General features: G+C 43.3%; 1 protein-coding gene and 1 non-coding gene across 8 annotated transcripts in view; both read right to left on the bottom strand.

Annotated features, from left to right (window-relative positions):
• Positions 1–23,318, bottom strand: part of ZHX3 (zinc fingers and homeoboxes 3) — a 141,570-nt gene that overhangs the window by 86,422 nt on the left and 31,830 nt on the right. The window contains exon 1 of one of the 7 annotated variants that reach the window (XR_009005397.1): positions 7,754–7,872. The exons of the other annotated variants lie outside the window; for them this stretch is intronic. The gene's annotated coding sequence lies outside the window, so the exon portion shown is untranslated. Of the gene's footprint in view, positions 1–7,753; positions 7,873–23,318 lie in introns of those variants that run through there. 7 annotated transcript variants of the gene reach the window in all.
• Positions 14,715–14,821, bottom strand: LOC114235433 (U6 spliceosomal RNA). Its single transcript, XR_003621612.1, has one exon. It is a non-coding gene; the product is annotated as a U6 spliceosomal RNA (small nuclear RNA).

Raw genomic sequence — 23,318 nt, forward strand, 5'->3', positions numbered from 1 at the left:
TTATTTTGGCTGTGTTGGGTCTTCATTGCCGTGCACGGGCTTTCTCTAGTTACGGTGAGCGGGGGCTACTCTTCATTGCGGTGCGTGGGCCTCTCATTGTCGTGGCTTCTCTTGTTGCGGAGCACGGGCTCTAGGCATGCAGGCTTCAGTAGTTGTGGCACATGGGCTCAGTAGTTGTGGTTCGTGGGCTCTAGAGCACAGGCTCAGTAGTTGTGGCGCACGGGCTTAGTTGCTCCGTGGCATGTGGCATCTTCCCGGTCCAGGGCTTGAACCCGTCTCCCTTGCATTGGCAGGCAGATTCTTAACCACTGCACCACCAGGGAAGCCTGGTCCCTGCATTATTAACACATTATCTAAGTTCATCTCCTGACAGGTTCAAAGGATTCAATTCCAGATGGTGCTACAACAAGGGTACCAGCCATTTGGCACATGGACCACATTGGAACAAGCCGTCTTATCATTCCATGGGCTCTCATCTCCCTCCATAAATATACCCTGACAGAGAGCAGGCATCAGGAACCCAGGGCCCCTACGACACTCCCACCCAGAAGGAAGTAGCCAGAGAGATCGTCGCCCCTTCTTAAAAAAAGGGTTCCCGAACGCCTGAGAAGGAGCTAGGCAGGTAGGTAGACATGAGCAGGGTATCCAATAGGGCCAAAGAATTGGCCCTGTAAATAAAGAGAGGGGGCAATGTGGTGTGCTCCAAGGACAAAGAACAAGATAAACTCAAAGGGCCAATATTGTCAGAACAAAGAGTTACAGGACTCCTACCGCTTTGTCACAATGTAACCATTGCACTGTCCCAGAGCCTCCCAAGTAGCATGCCCTGTCCCTTTCCCATCCCATATAAGGAAAGACATTTGCCCTGTTTTTCTCCCGCTTAGCACACTGAAAGTATACATACTCTGACCAGTCAGCAGATGACTTGCAGGTTCCCTGGCTATAAAAACAGACAAGCAACCCATGCTCATTGTCGACTTTCCCTGGCTACCAGGAAGTCGGCCCGCTGTTCTTGCAGCGACCCTTCTCTTTAATAAAACTCTATCTTCCTTACATTCTGCCTCATGTCTGGAAATTCTTTTCCAACCGCGCTCGGACCATGACACATATGATCCAGCAATTACACCTCTGGGTACTTATCCCAAGAAAACGAAAACATAACTCGAAAAGATATATGCACCCCCATACATAGGACACTTAGGAAACCACCTAAGTGTCCATCGATGGATGAATGGATAAAGAAAACGTGGTATCTTTATATAATGGAATATTATCCAGCCATAAAAAAGAATGAAATCTTGCCATTTGTGACCATATGGATGGACCTTAAAGGCATTATGCTAAGTGAAATAAATCAAAGAAAGACAAATACCATATGATCTCACTTATATGCAGAATCTAAAACAACAATAACAACACCAAGCTCATAGATACAGACACAGATTAGTGGTTACCAGAGACAAGTGGTGGCGGGAGGGGTGGTTGGTGAAACTGGTGAAGGGGGTCAAAAGGTACAGATTTCCAGCTACAGAAAACACAAATCATGGGTGTACTTATTTACTTATAAAATAGATAAGTACATCGTGGTGACTATGTTAATAATTGCACATTTGAAATTTGCTAAGAGAGTAGATCTTAAAAGTCCTAATCACAAGAAAAAAACAACTTTTGTAACTATATATGATGATGGATATTAACTAGGCTTATTGTGGTGCTCATTTCACAATGTACACACATATCAAATCATTATACTGTACATGTGAAACTCCTGAAGCGTAATGTTATATGTCAATTATATCTCAAAAAAATTAAAATATCAATTGCCTAGGCCCCACCTTAATCCAATTAAACTAGCATTTATAGAGGGAATGAGGAGCTGGCACTTGTATTTAAATGCTCTCCAGATAATTTAATGCACCCTTAGGACTGAAAACCTCTGACCTGGATCCTTATTTAGAAATGTGAACAGAAAACTAACTAAGGGGACTTCCCTGGTGGTGCAGTGGTTAAGAATCCGCCTGCCAATGTAGGGCACACGGGTTCAAGCCCTGGTCCGGGAAGATCCCACATGCCTCGGAGCAACTAAGCCCGTGTGCCACAACTACTGAGCCTGCACTCTAGAGCCCGCGAGCCACAACTACTGAGACCGTGTGCCACAACTACTGAAGCCTGTGTGCCTAGAGCCCGTGCTCTGCAACAAGAGAAGCCACCGCAATGAGAAGCCCGCGCACCGCAACAAAGAGTAGCCCTCCTCACCGCAACTAGAGAAAGCCCGCGTGCAGCAACAAAGACCCAACGCAGCCAAAAATAAATAAATAAATTTACCAAAAAAAAAAAAAAGAAAGAAAGAAAACTAACTAAGAATAAAACACTAAGAAAAACAATAGATTGAAAAGAGGCACCAAATTGAATAGAGGAACCAAGCCCAGAGGAAACAGAGTTAACAAAGGAAACAAAATAATTTTATTGTTCTCTGAAAGATCTATGAAGATACCATTTCAAAGATAAGATACTAAGGCGGGGAAAAGCACTACTAAAAGTTACCAGTGGAGAATAAGGAAACAAAACTACAAAAAAAAAATCATTTTTTAAATCCCTCAACAGCAAATCCCTGTATAGAAAAATGAGCATGATCAAAGATGGAAGGAGTGATCTGGAAGGCTGAACTGATAAATTCTCCCAAACCAAGGGATAAGAAATATGGGGGGGGGGGGGGGATAAATCTAGATGATCCAATGTATATCTAATATACATCTAGTTTTTTAAAAGGGAGAGGATGGAGGGGAAAAAAATATCAAAGAAAGAGCAGGACCAAATTTCTCTGAGTTGAAAAAGGACCTGAGTGCGAGGTTGAAAGGGTCTGCCAATGGTTTATAACAACATTGAAAAAAGAAACACCTAAACACAACTTGGTGAAATTTTTAAACTGCAAAAATAAAGAGACCCTGACAATCCAAGGTGGGGAAGGATGGCGGGGGTGCGAACCATAACAAAAGGAAAAGTGGATTTGCACCAGACTTCTCATCTATAGCACCAGATGCTAGAACACAAATGAAACAATTTCTACAAACTTTTGAAGGAAAAAAATCATTTTAAACTTAGAATCCTAGATCCCCCTAAAACCATCATTTAAGTATGACGGCAAAATGAAGACATTTGGGGGTGTGCAAGAGCTCCATGAAGATCACCACCCATGCATTTTGGAAGGGAAAGAAGTATAAGAGACATGCTTATAAAGTATAAGACTTAAAGTTGTACCTCAGCAAAATTTAATTTAAATTTAAGAAATAAAAGTCAAATTGAGATACAAGAAGCAGTGTTGATCAAAGAAATAAGTAAAACTTATAGTTAAATCTCAACAATTATTGCTCAAATATAATGTGAAGTGCAATGCAACTGCTCATAAGAATTCTTGGGCTTCCCTGGTGGCGCAGCGGTTGCGAATCTGCCTGCTAATGCAGGGGACACGGGTTCGAGCCCTGGTCTGGGAAGATCCCACATGCCACGGAGCAACTAGGCCCGTGAGCCACAACTACTGAGCCTGTGCGTCTGGAGCCTGTGCTCTGCAACAAGAGAGGTCACAATAGTGAGAGGCCCGCGCACCGCGATGAAGAGTGGCCCCCGCTTGCCGCAACTAGAGAAAGCCCTAGCACAGAAATGAAGACCCAACATAACAATCAATCAATCAATCAATCAATCTTTAAAAAAAAAAAAGAATTCTTGAAAGAGCACAGGCATAATATAGAAAATTAATCAGAAACTTTGAAAAAAAATCTGGGAACCAAAGGAGTAGGAAAAAAGAAGCAGACATAGGTTAAGGTTAAAGTCTTTTCTTATTTGTGGAGGAAACATAAATGCTACTTAATTTTGATGCCTACAGAGAAAGCTGGGTTCAAATAAAAGGATAACCTGGCTCCAGGAACAGGATGGATGGTGCCAAACGGAGGTGAGAGGGTTCAAAATAACGTTAGCGAGTCCAAGGCCGTGTCACACAGCCTTGCAGACCAAACTGGAGATTTAAAAATTTTATCCTAAGCGCAATGGGAAGCCATTTAAGAGTTTTAAGCAGGGGAGTAAATCCACACTTGATTTATGTTTCCAAAAAGATCACTCTGGTTGAAGTGTAGAATGCATGGGAGCGAGACAAGAGAGGAAGCCGAAAAGGAAGGCAGAAGGCTACTGCAGAAGTCGCAGACGGTGATGACAGCGACCGGCGTTAGGGCGCTGGCAGGGGAGGTGGGCTTTCTGTGTGTTGGAGGTGGGATCCACAGGCCTTTTGGTGGAGTGGGCATGAGGGACAGAGTCGTGAAGCATGACTCCCAGGTTTCTGACTTTACCACCAAGTCCGCGAAGGTACTATTTTACCAAGATGGGGAAGACCAGAGATCAGCAAGTTGTCGAAGAAACACTAAATACCCTTTCAGTGCTTTTGCTCTGGATCCTGTGGTAATACTGCAGACACTAAGGGCAATCACATTTCTCTTCTCATCCTCCCTGCCAAGTAACAGTCTCCCTCAAGCACCTATTTTATGCATATTAAACACTATGGAGGCAATGCCGCAGAGATCCATTAGACACATTTAGGCGCCTCTAACGAGGTCACCTCTAAATGATGGCCAAGCATCAACTCTAGAAACCTAGGTCCATTACATGTAGTAAAACTGGACAAATAAGGAACCTAATAAAATGTACAGTGTCTCGTGACTACTTCTCACTAACGTTCCCTAAAGATGATTATTTTCATCAGCTAGAGATTGGTACAAGTAATAACACCCACGATTCAGTGCCTCACCAAAGATACTTCACAACTCTTTAGGTATCCCGTGTGTGTGTGCGCACGCACGTGCGCACACATATGCACGTGTTCACACGTCAATGATTTTCTATACCCTGGAAGTGAGATATTTCCCCTAACCTGCATCTGTCCAGCTGTAACAGAGCTTCGGAAAGTCCATAACATGGAGCTCCAGCTATCCACTAACTATGCAATTGAATGACTTCCTATAAAGGCAAGGTTGCCCACCACTAAGGGCAAAGGCAAGTACATCTCCTGAGGAGGCAGTGAATGAATATTAATATAACTCATCTATGGTCACTGTGAGTCAAAGACACACAAGAGGAATCGTGTTCTCCAGTCTCCAACCTAGACGCTGTTCAGAACATAGCTTCTCTTAGGAACAGTACATGGAAAGTCATTGAAAAGTCTTGGGTGAGAAAAGGGTGAGGAGAGAGGTAAAGGGACAAATTTTGTTCTCTATACTCGTGTATTTTTTCGCTGTTACAAGTTTGTGAATTACTTATCCAAATCTAAAGAGAAAAAAAAGGAAAGGTTATTACATGAAAACCTCCATTTCTCAAACCTTTGTAATAGAAGAAAGTTTCCCCAAAGTAACAAGAAAATTGTACTTGCTTCATAATGTTACAATTACCGAATAAGGAATGCCCTGGTGGCACAGTGGTTAAGAATCTGTCTGCCAATGCAGGGGACACGGATTCGATCCCTGGCCTGGGAAGATCCCACATGCTGCGGAGCAACTAAGCCCGTGAGCCACAACTACTGAGCCTGTGCGTCTGGAGCCTGTGCTCTGCAACAAGAGAGGTCACAATAGTGAGAGCCACAACTACTGAGCCCACGTGTCACAACTACTGAAGCCCGTGCACTGCAACAAAGAGTAGCCCCTGCTCGCCGCAACTAGAGAAGGCCGGTGTGCAGCAACAAAGACCCAATGCAGCCAAAAATGTAAAAAAAAAAAAAGCAATGTTTATTACATAGTTACTTCAAAAGGAACACAGCTGTAGATCAAATAAATGAATTCATAAACATCTACTTGGTGCTTTACAAGGCACCAAGCATCATGCCATGCTAGACTCTCTTCTCTCAGATCACTCATTTTCCCTTGCTGACCTTCTCTGCTCCAATTGTTTCAAATTCCACCTTCCATGCCAACAATCCCCAAAGCCAGCTTTCCCTCAACTACAGAGCCAGCTACGCGTCAGATATCTGCTCTCAGATGGCCCACTGCCTCCCGTGTTCAACATGTCCCAAGCCAGAATCATCATCTCCCTCAGACCTGATCCATTTCCTTTATTTCACGTTCGACTGCAACTTTAGGGCCACTCAATCATGAACTCTCCATAATGGTAGTTGCTTTTTGCTTGGTGCTATCATATCTTTCCCCTAGAAGAGTGACTGGTACACAATAGACACTTAATAAATATTAGCTAATTTAAAACAAGGTTAAAACCATGTGCTATAATGGTAATTACAAGTTTAGAAAACTAAAAAGATCCTAGGATGTTTCTCTAGCCAGTGCCAGAGTTTACTGGAAGGGCTACAAACTGGAGGTCCAGAGGCAGAAACTGGACTGTGGAAGACAAGTCTTAGTTGGCCAGATGATACTTGGAAAAACAACTGTACTTAGATAGGGCCCAAAAGCTTCCCATAGGTAACTACCACTCCTGTCTTATAAAGACAAATTCCCACCTTTATTTATTTTTTTTAATCTTTTCTTTTCTTTTTTTAAAAATTTATTTATTTTATTTATTTTTGGCTGCGTTGGCTCTTCGTTGCTGTGCGCGGGCTTTCTCTAGTTGCAGAGAGCAGGGGCTACTCTTCGGTGCCGAGCGCGGGCTTCTCAGTGTGGTGGCTTCTCTTGTTGCAGAGCACAGGCTCTAGGCGCGCGGACTTCAGTAGCTGTGGCGTGCGGACTTACCTGCTCCGCGGCATGTGGGATCTTCCCGGACCAGGGCTTGAACCCATGTCCCCTGCAATGGCAGGCGGATTCTTAACCACTGCGCCCCCCCCACCAATAGAACGGGAAGTCCCCCCACCTTTCTATTATATGCCCATGACCCCTGGTCTATAGTTAAACATTCTCCATCACCAGAGGTGCTGGACGTAGGCTTGAAGGCATTTCTGCACTATAAGGGTGACTATCCTAAATTATCTTTAAAGCTCCTGTGAATTTCGGGACTCCATAATTATGTTTATTTATATATGTTACTTATGTATTTATTTGCAATTATTTAACATTAGGGTGTTAAAATTGAATAAACACAAATATTTGGAAAGTTTTAAGAAATCAACACACTTTTTAGACATGCTAACCAATGGAACCTAACAAATAGTCTTTTTTTTTTTTTCAAAGGACCCAGGAATAATTTTAATACTAAACATATGTTGAAAACACTGCAGGTATCTAAATCCAAAAGATCCATTACATGTGTCACCACAACAAACTTGGCAGGTTCTTCACAAACTTAGATACCATTCTTTAGGGATTAGGCTCCGTCTCCATTAACCTGAATCAATCTCAGTCCTGGAATTCAGTCAGTCCCTTCAAACAGTTGTGTCTCATTTCAGGAGGTGGTGGTATAGACAAGAGTAAATGCCCACTTCTTAGGTCTCTGTATGATGTGAGTAATCCTGCATTTAATAAGGGGCATTTTCAGTCCATTGGCCTGGTCTCAAAGTTATTCACATGATGGCATCGTGGAGCATTCTTACTTATAGCTGATTGTAAACACTTTCAGGGAAGAATCAGGAGTAAAACACAACTGTCTTCCTCTCTTAACAGAGCACTATAGACAGAGATCTGGGAGGGCTGACTTTAGTAAGAATTCTTATTTTTCATTGACTTTTGTCAATTTTTGCAAGATCCCATCTGCAGCTTCCAGAGCAAGTGGGGTGTCCCAGCCATCCCTTCATAGTCACCAGAAACTGTAGGGGAGAAAAAATATCTTTTTCCTCTACCGTTCTAAGTTCCCAGCTGGGTCTCCGGGCTCCCTGTCCCGCGGCACAGGGCGGTGGTGGGGCCAAGAGGCATCCACTGAGGAGACGAGTGCCTGGGACTCTCCAGCTCCAATCCAGACCTGGAACCGGACAAATACTCTTGAGTGCATAACCAAGAATTATTTTCAATCATCACCAGGCTACTGGTGAGTGATAATTTAGTTTCAATTGTGTTGTTTAATGTAACTGTGCTTCCAATTTCAAGTTCATGAATGACTCCAAAGTCACAGTCAAGCAGAGAAGAGATAAAGGAGCTCCTTGTTTTATTGAAAATTTGAATTTAAAGGGCTGGTTACATCATTGCACAGATACAGATCAGTGTCTCCCTCAGTACATCTCATTTATTCATAAAGAAGGCATCTGTCTTCCTTTGGATAACATATCATGGAGGTATTGGATATATCTACAAAATATTCCAAAATTTGCATTCTTCTTTTCAGCTGTTTTAACAATGTCAATTAGTGCTGTCACATTTTTTATACAATCCAAGCTGATGAAAGCTTTTTGCCCCTTAGATTACAAATGCCATAGGGAAATGACCCCATCTTACTTGTTCACTGTTATTATCCTAGTGTCTAGCAGTAGGTGACAAAGAGTAGGTGGTCAATAAAAGTTTGTTGAATAAATAAATTTAATTATGTGAGTATTCACCTTTATCCTAGGCGTAATTTTAGCAAAAAGACACCCATAGACTAAAAATTAGTAATGAGAAGTCCAAACACATTTTGAGGCACAGGCAACACTGGAATACGTAAGAGGGTTTCAAGATGACCAGTTTGAAAGGAAAGCACTCATGTGTTTGACAAAGTTCTGTTATGGTTGTTGGAAAATCTGCTAAATCTGTGGTCACAATTTTGAATGTTATTAAGCTACTAAAACTCTACAGCCTTCCTTTAGAAAGACTGTTAAGTCTAAAAAGAAGTAAAGGATAAACAGCAGCTTAATTTGTTGAATGCTGATTACATACCAGATACTGTGCTTGGCACCTCACACACTTATTTCATCTAATCCTCACCAATACCCTATAAAACAGATTCTCATTATCTCCCTGTTATTGATGAGGAATCAGACACAGAGAGGCCAAGGGACCTGTCTTATGTCACACAGTGGCAAGGCAGGAATTTCAAACCAGACTATGGCTTTTAACCACTTGGCTACCTTGGCAGAGGCAATGTTACACTGATCACAAAATTACCAGGGCAGCTATGAGGTCCAAATGAGCACATGGAAAAGAGATTACAGGCACTCAGTAAATACTATTTACCATCTCCCTTCCTGGTTCCCCTCTCCCACTTTGTGAATCTAGGGGCCTCCCATCCTGGCTCCTTAGGCAATGCTCCCTAAGTTGTAATTTGGGAAGCCAAGCCATGACCTGATAATTTGCTTCCTCCCTGCCTACAAATTTGGGGAGCTTTTGGATATTTTAAACAATTTGTAGTATTGTTTGATGCAGGCCACTGAAAAGGAAGTAGACATGTTACAAATAATTGCGGAGGTTAAATACACCACCTTGGGTCACACAGTAAGTGGTAGAACTGAGATTTGAACCCAGGCTTCTTTTCCCCCATGTAGTGCTCCTTCTATTACTGAAAGGGGAGTCACATAACCTCAAGGTGGGCTACCCACATGAAAAAGGGAAGAGAAAAGAATTTACATAAAACTTTAAGAATGTGTGGAAGTAGATGAGAAATACTGCCAGAGAAAAGCAAATCCAGAATAATACAATTGATTTTGCAGAAGGAGGGTTATAGAAGTGTCTGTAAATTGGTATTGTACTAAACCAAGTTAGTACAGATTTGGAAAAGATGGCTGAATCAATTTTTAAAATATCCTCTCTTCTAACCAAAGATGCAATAATTATGATAAAAATGACTACATTTGTCTTTGTTACTAACTTAGCAAGCACAGAGCATAAGCATTGTATGAAAGCAGTGGTTATGTGAAAACAATAAAAGATAGATTAAGAAATATATCTTCGGGCTTCCCTGGTGGTGCAATGGTTGAGAATCCGCCTGCCAATGCAGGGGACACGGGTTCGAGCCCTGGTCTGGGAAGATCCCACATGCCGCGGAGCAACTGGGCCTGTGAGCCACAACTACTGAGCCTGCGCGTCTGGAGGCTGTGATCCGCCACAAGAGAGGCCGCGACAGTGAGAGGCCCGCGCACCGCGATGAAGAGTGGCCCCCGCTTGCCGCAACTAGAGAGAGCCCTCGCACAGAAACGAAGACCCAACACAGCCAAAAATAAAATAAATAAATAAATAAATAAAATTTTTTAAAAAGCCTATAGCCTGACACAGACGTAGGGAACGAATGTATGGACACCAAGGTGGGGGGGTGGGGGTGGGATGAATTGGGAGAGGGGGATTGACATATTAAAAAAAAAAAAAATTGTTAAAGGGAAGGCATAATTGCTGCTGCACCTGTGCTTGCATGTGAGCTGCTGAAAGAACAAAGAGACACCTGACCGATCTTGGAAAACCATCACAGAAAGGGAGGAAATTAATGGGTGAACTACAGCAGCAACTACAGGTCGCTCAGTACCTGTCCCCCCACAGGCTCAAATGACAAACTCAGGGCTAAGGGGCTTTAAGAACCCAGAGAGAGGGGTTTTTTTGATATTCAGTGAGCTGCATACCTTCCATGGTGGTGGCCACACCTACTATTTTCAAAAAAGGAAAAGGTGGGAGGGATAAATCGGGAATTTGGGATTAACAGATTCACACTACTATATATAAAACAGATAAACAACAAGGACTTACTGTACAGCACAGGGAACTATATATATAGATAGATAGATAGATACACACACACACACACACACATACACACACACACACACATATAACTGAATCACTTTGCTGTACACCTGAAACATTGTAAATCAACTATATTCCAATCAAAAAATAATAATAAAATCAAATCAAAATTCCTTCTGTTTCCATTGGGGGGGAAAAAAAAAGGAAAAGGTGACCAGGTCACAATAAGCTCTACAAAATAAGTAAGTGTCGATATTTTTTTTCTCTACATTTTGACATAATAATCATTCCTTGAAATGACCAAAAAAGTCTTGGCCACAGTGTTACCTGCCTTGTACAAAGGGCAAAAGAAAAGTACCTGTCCCCTGAGCTAAGAGAGAGAAAGCTTGGAGAAAAGGGGGGTCAGGTGCTCATGACCTCCCTGCCTTGTGTTCTACAGACTCACTTGCTAAATCTGTTACTGAAAGGCTGCCAGCTACATGAGGATATTTCAGCTTAGGAATGTAATTTCAACAATGCATCCATTTTCTCCAAATTCCAATAGAGTAAAAAAATTTGGATGCTCCATAATATTTCTTATAAAAGAATTTTATCAGGAACACTGTATCTTATAACCAATGTTTTAAAAACTAAGTATCCATTTAGTTTCTCTTCGGGTAACTTTCTGGTATATGAAGGTATACCATATCAATAAAAAAAATTTTTAAGTGCTCGGTTTACATGAGCACTTTTATCAAATGTCCAGATGACAAGAAACTTGAAAAGATACCAAATATGTTGGATAACGACTAGTCAGGCTGGAATAAAGGGTCCAACCAAACACGCACGGAGAGGTACATACCACTTGGAAGCTGGCGAAATAGCATCACTCTTGTTTTCTTCATTTACTTAGCGAGGTAGGAGATGAACCTCTGAGTATGGGGTCAAGTATCTGTATCAGAGAGTATCTTCTGGGGGCTCTGATGCGCACAGCACAGCTATCCAAACACTGAAGGATTTTTTCTCATGAACAACTCTTTCCCAAAACTGGGCCTTGCTACTCAAAGTATGACCTGATAGACCTGCAGCATGAGCATCACCTGGCAACTTGTTAGAAAGACGGAATCTCAGGGTGCACCCAGACCTATTGAATCAGAATCTGCATTTTAACCAAACCCCCAGGTAATTTGTATGCACATCACAGTTTGAAAAAAGCATGGGATTAGGGGATTACTGTCAATGTGGAGGGAGGTTTCCAGAGCTCTTCCGTGGGCCTTCCCTCTTTCTCACTTTTACTAATGACTCACATGAAGATACTGAAGAGCCTTCATCAAATCCCAAGTGACACTAATCTAGAAGGAAACACTAAATTGCACAAGCATCTCCTGGAGCAGGCCAGGCTTGATAGCAGATCACGTGAAAAGATGTAAGCAACCAGCAATTTGCTAAAGAAAAAAAAAAGTAGTGCACACTTGACTGTATCACTGCAAATCAGACCACTTCTGGAGAACAGGCTGCAGATCTGGCCACATATTCTAAGTGTGACTGAGAGCAAACTGTGGTCACAGACAATGGTAAGAACCCTACTGGGAGAGAAAGGGATCCGGAGAGTGTTTTATGAGGAATGGCTGACCTAGAGGACATTAAACCCAAAGAGGAGGCGACTAGGTGGGGACATCATGGTTGTATTCACACATTTAAAGAACTGTCTCAAGACATTTCATTCTGCAAATGTGTTTTTGAGCATCTGCTATGTGCCAGGCACTATGCCAGGAGCTAAGGACAGAGCGAAAACCAGAACTGCTCTCTGATTTTCTAAAGCTTCCCGACTAGAGGAAGAAACTTGTCTGTTGTTCCAGAAAGCAGAACTGTGGCAGATGCAAGGCAAGTGGAAGGGCAAGGGCACCATACAAGGAAGCCCCTCTGGCCAGGGGGCTTCACCTTCGTAAAGAGGGCACAGATGAAAGTGGCCAGGCCCCCCTGGGCTGAGCAGAATGGGTTAGGGAGGGGATGCATGCTTCCCAGGGAGTAGCCCAGGGGACTCCCGGGCCAATGCTATATTCCAGGGATGCAGGATAACCGGGGCCAATATCATTAATCAAATACAAAATTTGTTCAGAATTACACTATATTCAATTTAGCCAAGAACAAATTTTTTAAAACTTAATCACAACTTAGGGTTTCAGCTAAATTTTGTATGTAAATGTAAATGGTGTCTAATTTCTCTTTTAGCAGTAGTTTTTTAAACCTAGGATTTAATAAAATTCCACAATAACATTTTAAGCAACAACTCTGCTTAATGACTCATTTTAACTGTAATCTTACTTCTCTCAGTGACCCTTAGAACTACTCTGTTTAATGTCCCTTGATATACCTTCAGAGTTGCTCATCCCACTGCTGAGAAATTATCCTAAAAAATAACAATTCCTTTCCCTCTGCCACAAAGAACAAAAGAGGGAGGGGATGGGGAAACTAGATGCATGGAGATTCAAATGAACAATGTTTATAAAGAAAAATAGTAAATAAACCACTTAAATGTTCAACAAAACCGCCAATCTTTTTATGGCATGAAGCAGGGGAAATAAATAATATCTAACAAGTAGGAGAATGTTTAAGGTGAATTGAAAAACTATTTTAAATAATCATGAAGGTTATATAGCAACATGGAAATATACACCTAATGACAGGAAAACAACATAAATTTGCACAATTCTAGCCATGTAAAATTTATGCATGCATGTAATGAAAACTAGGGAAAAAAAAGAAAAATTTAAAGTTTACTTTCTAGGTTGTTAGAATTCCTCTTTTTTTAATTTAAAATTTCAATTTCACTGTTGACTGTTCAATAAATAATTTTACAATGAATGTATTAGGAATCAAAATAATTTTAACTTATAAGCGTAATAATTTGTATATCAGCAAGAAATGAAATCACAAAGGTGACACAGTTGGAGCTTAATGTTCAATTGGTTCTTTGTCTTTTATAAAGCTATTTTTCATAAACAACTAAAAGTAAAAGAAAATGAGATTCATGTTATGAACAGTGCTTAACATTTGTGGAAAGTAAAAAGGACTTTGTACAGCAGCTGCGCATGAACTTCGGGTAAAAGCAAAACTAAATTTCTGGATTCTATTTTGCTTTTCACCTTATTTGATCTCAGTTAACATCGTTCATGCCAAGTTGAATTTTTTTCCTCCTCTTTCCCCTTCTCTTCAAGTTCACAGATGTGAAGGAAAAAAAAAAATACACAGCAGCTCTTTTACAGTTCCCCCCGGTTCTCCCAGCAATGCCATGAACGGTGGCTTTCTGGAATGGGCTCAGAGAAAGTCAGATGTGAGAGCTATCTGGCTACCATCTGTCACCACTGGGATCACCAGGACTGAAATGACTTAGGGACAAGAGATTTGGGTTCAAGTTTTCCACATCTATAACATATAAATACTTCTACTTACCCCGCAAGGTGATAGGATCAGGAGAAAGTACCTAGCATGTGGCTATGGTAAGAAATGCTTACCTTATCCTTTTTTCCCACCTTGCACTACACACACACACACACACACACACACACACACACACAGAGGTTCTGTCCATCGTGAAGTCGCGTGGTCCTTCTGTCTAGTATCTTTCTATTGCTCTCCAGGTGCACTCTCCACCCTTCCCTACCTTGCTCCTGCCCCCGCAGACTGATCTTTATGGATCCCATCAACAAGCCCCTGTGCCCTAGACTTCTAATTGAGTTTGTCCAATGCTGAGTCCCAGAAAGAGGTCAGGGAAGGAAACAGGGGGGTGGGGGCACAGGGCGAGGAAAGGGTGAGGTTAGGAATTCGAATATTCTACTTCTGCCGGCTGTATCCCTCAACCCGAAGTCACTGCTCCTCTCAAGGTGACCTCTTCTAAATGACAATCTCTTCTGGCTTCTGATGGCCACTCCATCCACTTGTCTCACTGCAGCTAGGGGTGGTATTAGTTCCACCATTACCACAACTCCGGGTTCCTGCTCTGTCCCTTGAGATTTCCTCTACATCCTATCCACACATCTTTTTTTCTTTTTTTTTTTTTTTAATTTTTTTTAACATCTTCATTGGAGTATAATTGCTTTACAATGGTGTGTTAGTTTCTGCTTTATAACAAAGTGAATCAGTTATACATATACATATGTTCCCATATCTCTTCCCTCTTGTGTCAAAAATATGGAACGCTTCACGAATTTGCGTGTCATCCTTGCGCAGGGGCCATGCTAATCTTCTCTGTATCGTTCTAATTTTAGTATATGTGCTGCCGAAGCGAGCACCTATCCACACCTCTTTAACTCTCCCATAATTTCCCTAAATTGAGAATACCAGCTTTTCCTGTTGGGACTCTGACTAATAAAGTCCTATCGACAGCATTCCATCTCCAGCATTTATACCTTGAATCACAGGGAGAATGGGCAGTTCCAGAGTTCATCTCAGGCTGAGAGGCACACACAGGCAGGACCTGATGATTCTAAGATACCTGACTGGCAGGACTAGCCTGTGCTCCCCCACTAGGCCTGAAGTAGTCCTACAACTGAGCCCCTCTTCTCAGACCACAGGGGAATTAACATCAGTTCCTAAACCCTTGGGGCCCTGTGAACTGGGGGTGAGATTCTGGGCAGACCTAGATTTTAATTCCTCAGTCCAGGCTCACTTAAAGAGTTCCAGTTTTCATAATTCAAAAAGAGTCATGTACCACAATGTTCACTGCAGCTCTATTTACAATAGCCAGGACGTGGAAGCAACCTAAGTGTCCACTGGCAGATGAATGGATAAAGAAAATGTGGCACATATATACAATGGAATATTACTCAGCCATTAAAAGAAACATAATTGAGTTATTTGTAGTGAGGTGGATGGACCTAGAGACTGTCATACAGAGTGAAGTAAGTCAGAAAGAGAAAAACAAATACCACATGCTAACATGTATGGAATCTAAAAAAAAAATGGTTCTTAAGAACCTAGGGGCAGGACAGGAATAAAGATGCAGACACAGAGAATGGACTTGGGGAGGGGGAAGGGTAAGCTGGGACGAAGTGAGAGCATGGCATGGATATATATACACTACCAAATGTAAAACAGATAGCTAGTGGGAAGCAGCCGCATAGCACAAGGAGATCAGCTCGGTGCTTTGTGTCCACCTAGAGGGGTGGGATAGGGAGGGTGGGAGCAAGATGCAAGAGGGAGGAGATATGGGGAAAAAAAATAAAAATAAAAATAAATAAAATAAAGAGTTCCAGTTTTACCCCAAGTTTAAAATGGTGTCCAACTCACCAATTTCTTAGGGACTGGGGGAGGGGAAACAGCAGCTTCCCAAAGTCCCATCCTTCCAACTGTGCCACTGTCTCAAGTGTGGAGTTGGGAAATACGGCACAAGAACTGACTCTCCAACACCAAATGGGCTATTTTAACCTCTGAAAGAGTGGGAAAAGAACGTGGAGTAAACAGCTCCCTGCTACCCTCATACATTTCTCTCCCTCCAACTCCCAGGAAAGGAGGACACTAAGGCTCACAGAGGGTGAGTGTGGAAGACAGAGCCAAGACTGATCTGGGTATCAGATCCCTGTATTCAGTCCTGGCTGCTGGTCCAACCTTAACGACAGTAACCATAGTCTCCCCTTTGGTCTGTGCTAGCCAGCTGCCCAAAGGCAAATCAAAGGTTTAGTCCTAGCCCACCATGACAGCATTAGACTTTTACTGGTTTAAGATGGACTTATGGGGTCTGAAGTGACCCTAGTCATCCCAAGGCTAAGTTCTCTTTTTCTTGGGCCCGGAGACACAGAACTAAGGACCTCAGTTCTCCTGTCAGCACCCACCATATGCAGAGCACTCTTCTAGGGGCCCTGGTGAGTTGCAAAGAACCATCCAATTCTTTCTTTTCAAAATTTACTTTTTAATTAAGACCAGAGAGCTAAACGTGAGGCACAAGAGAAGGGCATGGTACACAGAGCTTTACCCAGCAGAAAGGTGTCAGAGAGGGAGGATAGTGGCATAGGAGGAGCTCAAGGTCTGGGTCACACTATGATATGTGAAACATGGGCAAGTCCCAACCTTTCTAAGACTCCATTTCTTCACCATCAAAATGAGGTCAGTAACAGTGTCTACTATTAATGATATCATTATTAACTAGGGTCATTGTGAGTAGGAAACTAAATGATATGTGTAACAATCCCTGGCACAGTGGCAGGCATGCTCTGCGGGCACAGTCAATGCCAGCCTTTATTATCAGACGCAACTAAACTTGCTTAAGCCTCCTCTGGCAAGAAATCAAATTCCATGCCTTACTGGTATTTTACCTGCACCCTAGGACTTAAAAGCCTTTGTTTTCTTTTAAGGGAAAGTATATTACAACATTATCAAATGTAACAAAATGCTTTCCTGTTACATAAGACCACTCAGATAAAAAATATTCCGTTAAATAGACATTTTGGAACCTCCACTCAGAGGCGGGCTCCACGAGGGCGGGTTTCAGCTGACAGTAAGTTTAACAAGAGATGGAGCCACCAGAGAAAGCTAACAAAACCGTGGGCTGCTCTATTAGGACCACAATACGCAGAAAAAGGAAGGAGGTTACATCTGAAGAAATCAGGAATCCACAGTCTATAAAGAAGGACTTGGGCAATAAAAGGGAAGATAGCTGTCTTCAAGTACTTAAAGGGTTGAACATGCTATATGTGGTGGAAGAGACTCACTAAGTAAATTCAAAGGGTCAAAGACTGTAGTTTCCTGTGAGGAAGAATGTTCTCAGGCTAACAGAGAGGTCCCCCACGTAAGAAGGGATCTCACTGGTGGGCACACTGGAAAACCCTGCGTCCTTTCCTATCTGAGCATCTGTAATCCTAATGTCTTGTTTGGACACCAGAAATAAACATAAGTGGGAATCAAAACAGTGGAGTTCGTGTGTGTGCAAGCATTTCTCATCCTGAGAACAGCAAACCCTCGAGAGAGTAATGTGGGGACTCAAACGTAGTCCCTTATTACACACACTTAGGCATTCTTATTTCATTTGAGAGATGTCTAAATTTAAAAATAAATAACAATCTTACAGTGTTTTTTCTTAGAAAATAATCAGCCCAACACTACCTCCAAAAAACACAAGTACAACCTGCAGCATTATTTTGAGTAATGAAGCTAAGAGTTCCACTTAGTCAAAGGCATCTCTGCTTTTTGCTCTGTTAGTCTCAGAAAACTAAACACAGGAAAAAAAATTTTTAAAGATTCTAAAAATCCAGCCACTGGGAAGAAAGTGATTCGACATTTTCTTTTCTTTGTTCTACCTGCCAACAAAGATAAAGTGGGTTTGGAACTGAGAGAAACGACAAAAAGAAAGAAAGGGTAGAAAAAGACATTTGAAAGAGAAGCATGAGAGTTTAGTGACATTAACCACCCAGAACCTTACTGAAATTCCAGATGCGTGATGTGCATACTTTTCTGTCTCTACCCACCTCTTCTTTTTCACTCCTGGTTAGCAGGAGGGAAGGATATAAAGGCAGAAGCACATCTTTCATTCAGCCCATTTGTTGCCTTTGAAGGCGATCACACTTGAGCCCAGGAGAACGTTAGTGCTCATCACCATAGAGGCAGCTGGAACGTCAAACCCAGAATTGTGGAATCTCAAAACGTGAGGCACCTGTGACAGGTTTCGGGGTGGGGGCAAGGGAGCGGAGAACCAAGTTACCAGGCAATGTTGGTCTTCGGAAGCTCTTCTGAAGCAATTCATATTCTTAAATTCTCAGCTTTTCTTCCTTTCAGAAGATGGAGACAATTACTAATTCTATGGAGCTAAATGAATTCCTTCTGTTCACAGAAGACATTATACCAGACTTCACAGCACTCAGACCCAGTGAGAAATGAATGATCTACTAAAGGACATACAATCAGGTGTAGATACCTTCATTATAAAGTGTGGCTTTCACCTGAACTGGAGAAAGCAATCTTTGTCCTAGATCACAGGGTATTTCGTTGTAATCCTATCCTTCCAGTACTGTTAGACTGGGTAGACTAATAAGTAAGCAGGGTGCTAAGTGCTACCATATCCACTTTATGCTCCAGGAGAAGTGGAAATGGAGGAGAAGCGGCACCTAACCCAGCCTGAGGGGTCAGGGAAGGCTTCCTGAAGGTGGGGGGCACCTGACATGAAGCTGAAAGGCAAGTAGGCATTGCCCTGATGAAAGCAGGGAGGGCTCTTTCTTTTCCAAGAGGCACAGAGGAAATCCAGGAGGACCAAGGTCAGAAGCCTGGGTAATGCTATCGTTTCAGAACTGGTCTAAGGACTTGGGGACCACAAAGGGGCCAGAGACACAGAGGGCTAAGGAGAATTTCAAGGCAGGAATGGCTCACAGTGTGACTGGATGCAGCTCAAGCCAGGAGAGGGTCAAAGGCCTGGACTTGGCTAATCATAAAGGGCCTTAAGTGCCCTTCGCCCTAGACATTTCAGGGAAGTGGCAGTGACAGAGGCCAGAGCACAGAGGCTTGAGTTGAGGAGGTGAGGAAGTAGAGACTGTGGATAAGGCTACTCACAGGAAGCTTGGCTGAGAACAGGGAGGGAGCTAACAGGAAATACAGCATCAAATTTTCTTTGCCAGCCTGAACCTCTGCTCTGAGCTCCAGACTCAGTTCCGTCTTGAATTCCTCCTTTTCCCTTACCCACCGCATCCAATATACCCTGTGACCTCCCTTCCACCCATTCACCATACAACAGCCAGAGTAGTTTTCTTAAGCTATAAATCAGACCATCTTGCCCCCAGGCAAAGTGTACAACGGTTTCCTGCTGCCCTTAGAATAAAGTCTCACCCCCTGGCCATGGCCTGTACACGCTTGTGCGATCCGGGCCCCGCTTCCCTCCCCAGCACCTTCTCCCGCACGCTCCCTCCTGCTCAGCATGGACCAGGATGGCCTCTGTTCAGTCCCCAAACCCTCTAAGCACTTTTCTGCCTTAGGATCTTTGTTCAGGCTGCTCCCTCTGCCTGGAATGCTCCTCTCTTGCCCTCCCTCCTCCAACCCAAGCAGCCAAAGGGTGAATCACCTATAAAGAAACAGCTGCCACAGAGGTGCTCCCCTCCCCCACCCCAGGGGTTCCCCCCTCAAGCCTACTTCAGAGTCCAGGTTCTCCGGTTCTCCAGGTGGGGTATTTCCTGGCTCTCACCACCAGGGGCTCTGATGTCAAAAACCTCAAGTCCTATCTCATTTCTCTGCGGCCTATTAATTGAGTGTCTCTTGTCAAGGCACCACCTCACAGGGTCTGCCTCCCCAGCTGTTAGGAAGCTCATCTCAGAAGGTGTGTAGACACCCGGGTTCTCGCCCACCTGTCTCCCCCCGCCCTGGGGGCCTCTCTCCTACCTTTGTGGTGCCCCGCCTTCATGGGGAACAGTCCTGGGCCCCTCAGCCCTTCCCCCTTCCCCAGCTCTGTCTCTCAAGGCAGGAGGAGTGGCCTCTGCATTCTGTCCTAGGCTCCACAGGTCCTGCCTCACTCTTTTTCAGCCCCCTCCACCCTTCTGTGCACACTAAAACCCACACACCCCAAATTCATCTCCATCCAGTAAATGCCTCCTCTCAACCATCTCTCCTTTGGCCTTAGTCACCAGCTCCCATCCTAGGCCTGATGCATCAAAGCCTCCCAATCATCGACTTCCTCTTCCCCCACCCTGCTGCCTGGACATCGATACCCAGGGCAACCATGGAAACCATGGTTTGAAGACGGCAGAACATCCACCAGTCTGGGCCCCCCCCCGCCCCCATGGCTGACTGGATTTGAAATGAGCATGAAAATGTTTTAAGCCACTGAGATTCCATCAGAGTTTACCTGTTACAGGAGCTAGCATTTCTCTATGTAATACAGGCTGAATTTAGATAGTTGAAGAGAAGGGGACAGGACTCTAGTGGTAAAGAAGAAAGGTTATACAAACGCCTGGCTCTAGGACTATTCATGGCCTGATGACACCAGCTCCATTTATATACTCCTTATCCTCTTCAAAATACTTTAAAATACATTTTCTCATCTGACACAACCATCATCATCATCACTTATCATTGGTGTTGTTATAATTAACAGTTTACAAATGAAGAAACGGACTGAGAGAAGTTAAGGTGTGTCCAAGGTGCCATCACTAGTAAATGGAGGAGCCAAGATGGACCACAGGACTCCTGACTCATAGTCCACTGGCATCTCCCCTGCAGCATCCAGTCTCTCAAAGCCACACGCCAGTGCTACAGGAGACACTCTCGGCTAAAGTACACAAGGGTGCTGGAATAAAACAAGGAAAGATAGGGAGTCTGGCAGAACTGGTTAAAGGCAGACTGGAGGACTTTATAAACATCAGACTGCGGAGTATAACTTTCATTCAATAGACAATGGGGAACAATAATCAGCCTCCACTTTCAAGCCCCACAGCAGTAATTTTATATCTTCACCTCTGTCTTCAAAGACCTTACTGCACCCTCTCCCCTTGGCTATCAGATGTTGCCAGAGGTCCACTTTACAAAGAAAATAGAAGCTTTTACAAGGGCAAAACTTCCAGCCCCCTAGCTTCTATAGACATATCTGTATCCCCAAATAGCCTTTCCCCTTTCCATACCAAGTGAAAGAGGCATCCCTTCTCTGGTAAAACTACTGACCCTGTGCACATCCCTCTATCCATGGAGGAAACCTTGATCAATCATTTGTCCTTTCTCTCCCTTCTTCCTTTCTTCTAGTTCTGTCTCTTCAGCCTCTGAACATGCTAGAACCCCTCACATCTTAAAATCATCCCTTCCTCAGGAAGTTCACAGCCCCTTCTTCTCCTCATACGTTGTAACTGAGCTCCTTAAGAAGCAGCAGCAGCAAACATGCATCTCCACTTCATCACCCCAGGTCCTCTATTCCACCCACTGTAATGAATTATGACACTGAAACAGTCACCTCTAATGATACCTCCTAAGAGCTAGGTTCAATGGAGAGACAGCAACATTTCTCTCGACCTTTATATGGGACTTGACAGTGCTGCACTCTTGAAACTCTCCCTTGCTATGATTTCCATGATCCACTCTCTCCTGATCTTCCTCCTCTCTGCTCCTTCTTGGTTTCCTTTACTGGCTCCTCTTCCTCTGCCTCTCCCCTAAATGTTAGTGTTTCCTAGGGTTCCATTTTGATACCTCGCCTTACCTTACAAACTCTGTTCTCTCTGTCTGAAATCACCCACAAACATAGCTTCAACTGATAGCTATAGACCGGTGACTTCCAAATTTACATCCCTTCAGTCCAGACCACTCATGTGATCTCTCCACACCCTGGCTACATTTGCCTGCCGGTATCTCCCCATGGATTCCATGGGCACCTCAAATTCAACACGGCTAAAACCAAACCACTAAGCATCTTGCTTACCACACTTGTTGCACATCTTTCTGCACTGATAATGACAGCATTTGTTGAGTACCATATCAGTCTTGGTTCTCCAGGAAAACAGAACCAAGAAGAGGTGTGTGTGTGTGTGTGTGTGTGTGTGTGTGTGTGTGTGTGTGTGTGTGTGTGTGTGTGTACACACACATGCAAATTAAGAGATTTATTTTAAGGAACTGGCTCTCATGATTGTAGGGGCTGGCAAGTCTGAAATCGGAAGAGAAGACCAGCAGGCTGGGAATGCAGGCCAGAGTTGATGAGCAGCCTTGGACTTAAACAGGCACTCTGGAGTCAGGGTCCGGCCCTCTCACCTCTACATCCACAGCACCCTACACAATGCCTGACACACAGCAGAAGCTCCATAAATGTTGGTTAACAACCAACTGGGTATAAAACAAAATGCTTTTATTCATTTATTTATTTTTGGCTGCGTTGGGTCTTCATTGCCACATGCAGGCTTCCTCTAGTTGCAGCGAGCAGGAGCTACTCTTCACTGCGGTGTGCGGGCTTCTCATTGTGGTGGCTTCTCTTTGTTGCGGAGCATGGGCTCTAGGCACGCGGGCTTCAGTAGTTGTGGCATGCAGGCTCAGCAGTTGTGGCACACGGGCTTAGTTGCTCCACGGCATGTGGGATCTTCCCGGACCAGGGCTCAAACCCATGTCCCCTGCATTGGCAGGTGGATTCTTAACCACTGCGCCACCAGGAAAGTCCCTGAAATGCTTTTAAATGCTAATGGGACAAAAGGATGTAGAAGGCACTGAATTGTGATGAAGAATCAGGAAACTTGAACAAGGGCTGTGCTGTAAATCAAGACACAGCCCTTCCAGGGCATTCACTTGCCAGAATTACCTGACCACTATCCCTACAACCAAATGGGTACCCTCACACTGAAAGTAGCATATCAGTTCCAACTTGAATGTCTTGACAACGTTGTGAAGTTGGTGTGGCCAAGAAAAGGCCACATTTTATGAGTAATTTGAGGCTCAGAAAAACTAAGGGTCATGTCTAGGTTGCTACAGAAAATATCTACAATGAAAGGTCTTAGTTCTTCAGTGACAGGTATAAGGGGACCATAAAAACAACAGAAGGTCAGAACCAAAAAGGACCCACGCAGTTCAAAACTCTTTATCAAAATCTGCAAAAACTAAAAATATCTTCTACTACTTACAAGGGATACTTTTTATTTTATTATGATTATTATTCAGATACATTTTTGTCTTACTGTACTATAATTCCATGGTATATATTAGATTATTAGCATTATCATGTATACATTGTTGTAGTTATATACTAAATATCTAGAAGCACATATTGCTTTCTGAAATACTGCCAGTATGTATTAAATCTATAGTTCTTTAGGGATGACTAAGTAGTCTGTATTAACCCCAGGCACCAAAAAA

Source organism: Balaenoptera acutorostrata, chromosome 15 (genome assembly GCF_949987535.1).
Source record: "Balaenoptera acutorostrata chromosome 15, mBalAcu1.1, whole genome shotgun sequence".
NCBI classification, from domain to species: Eukaryota; Metazoa; Chordata; class Mammalia; order Artiodactyla; family Balaenopteridae; genus Balaenoptera; species Balaenoptera acutorostrata.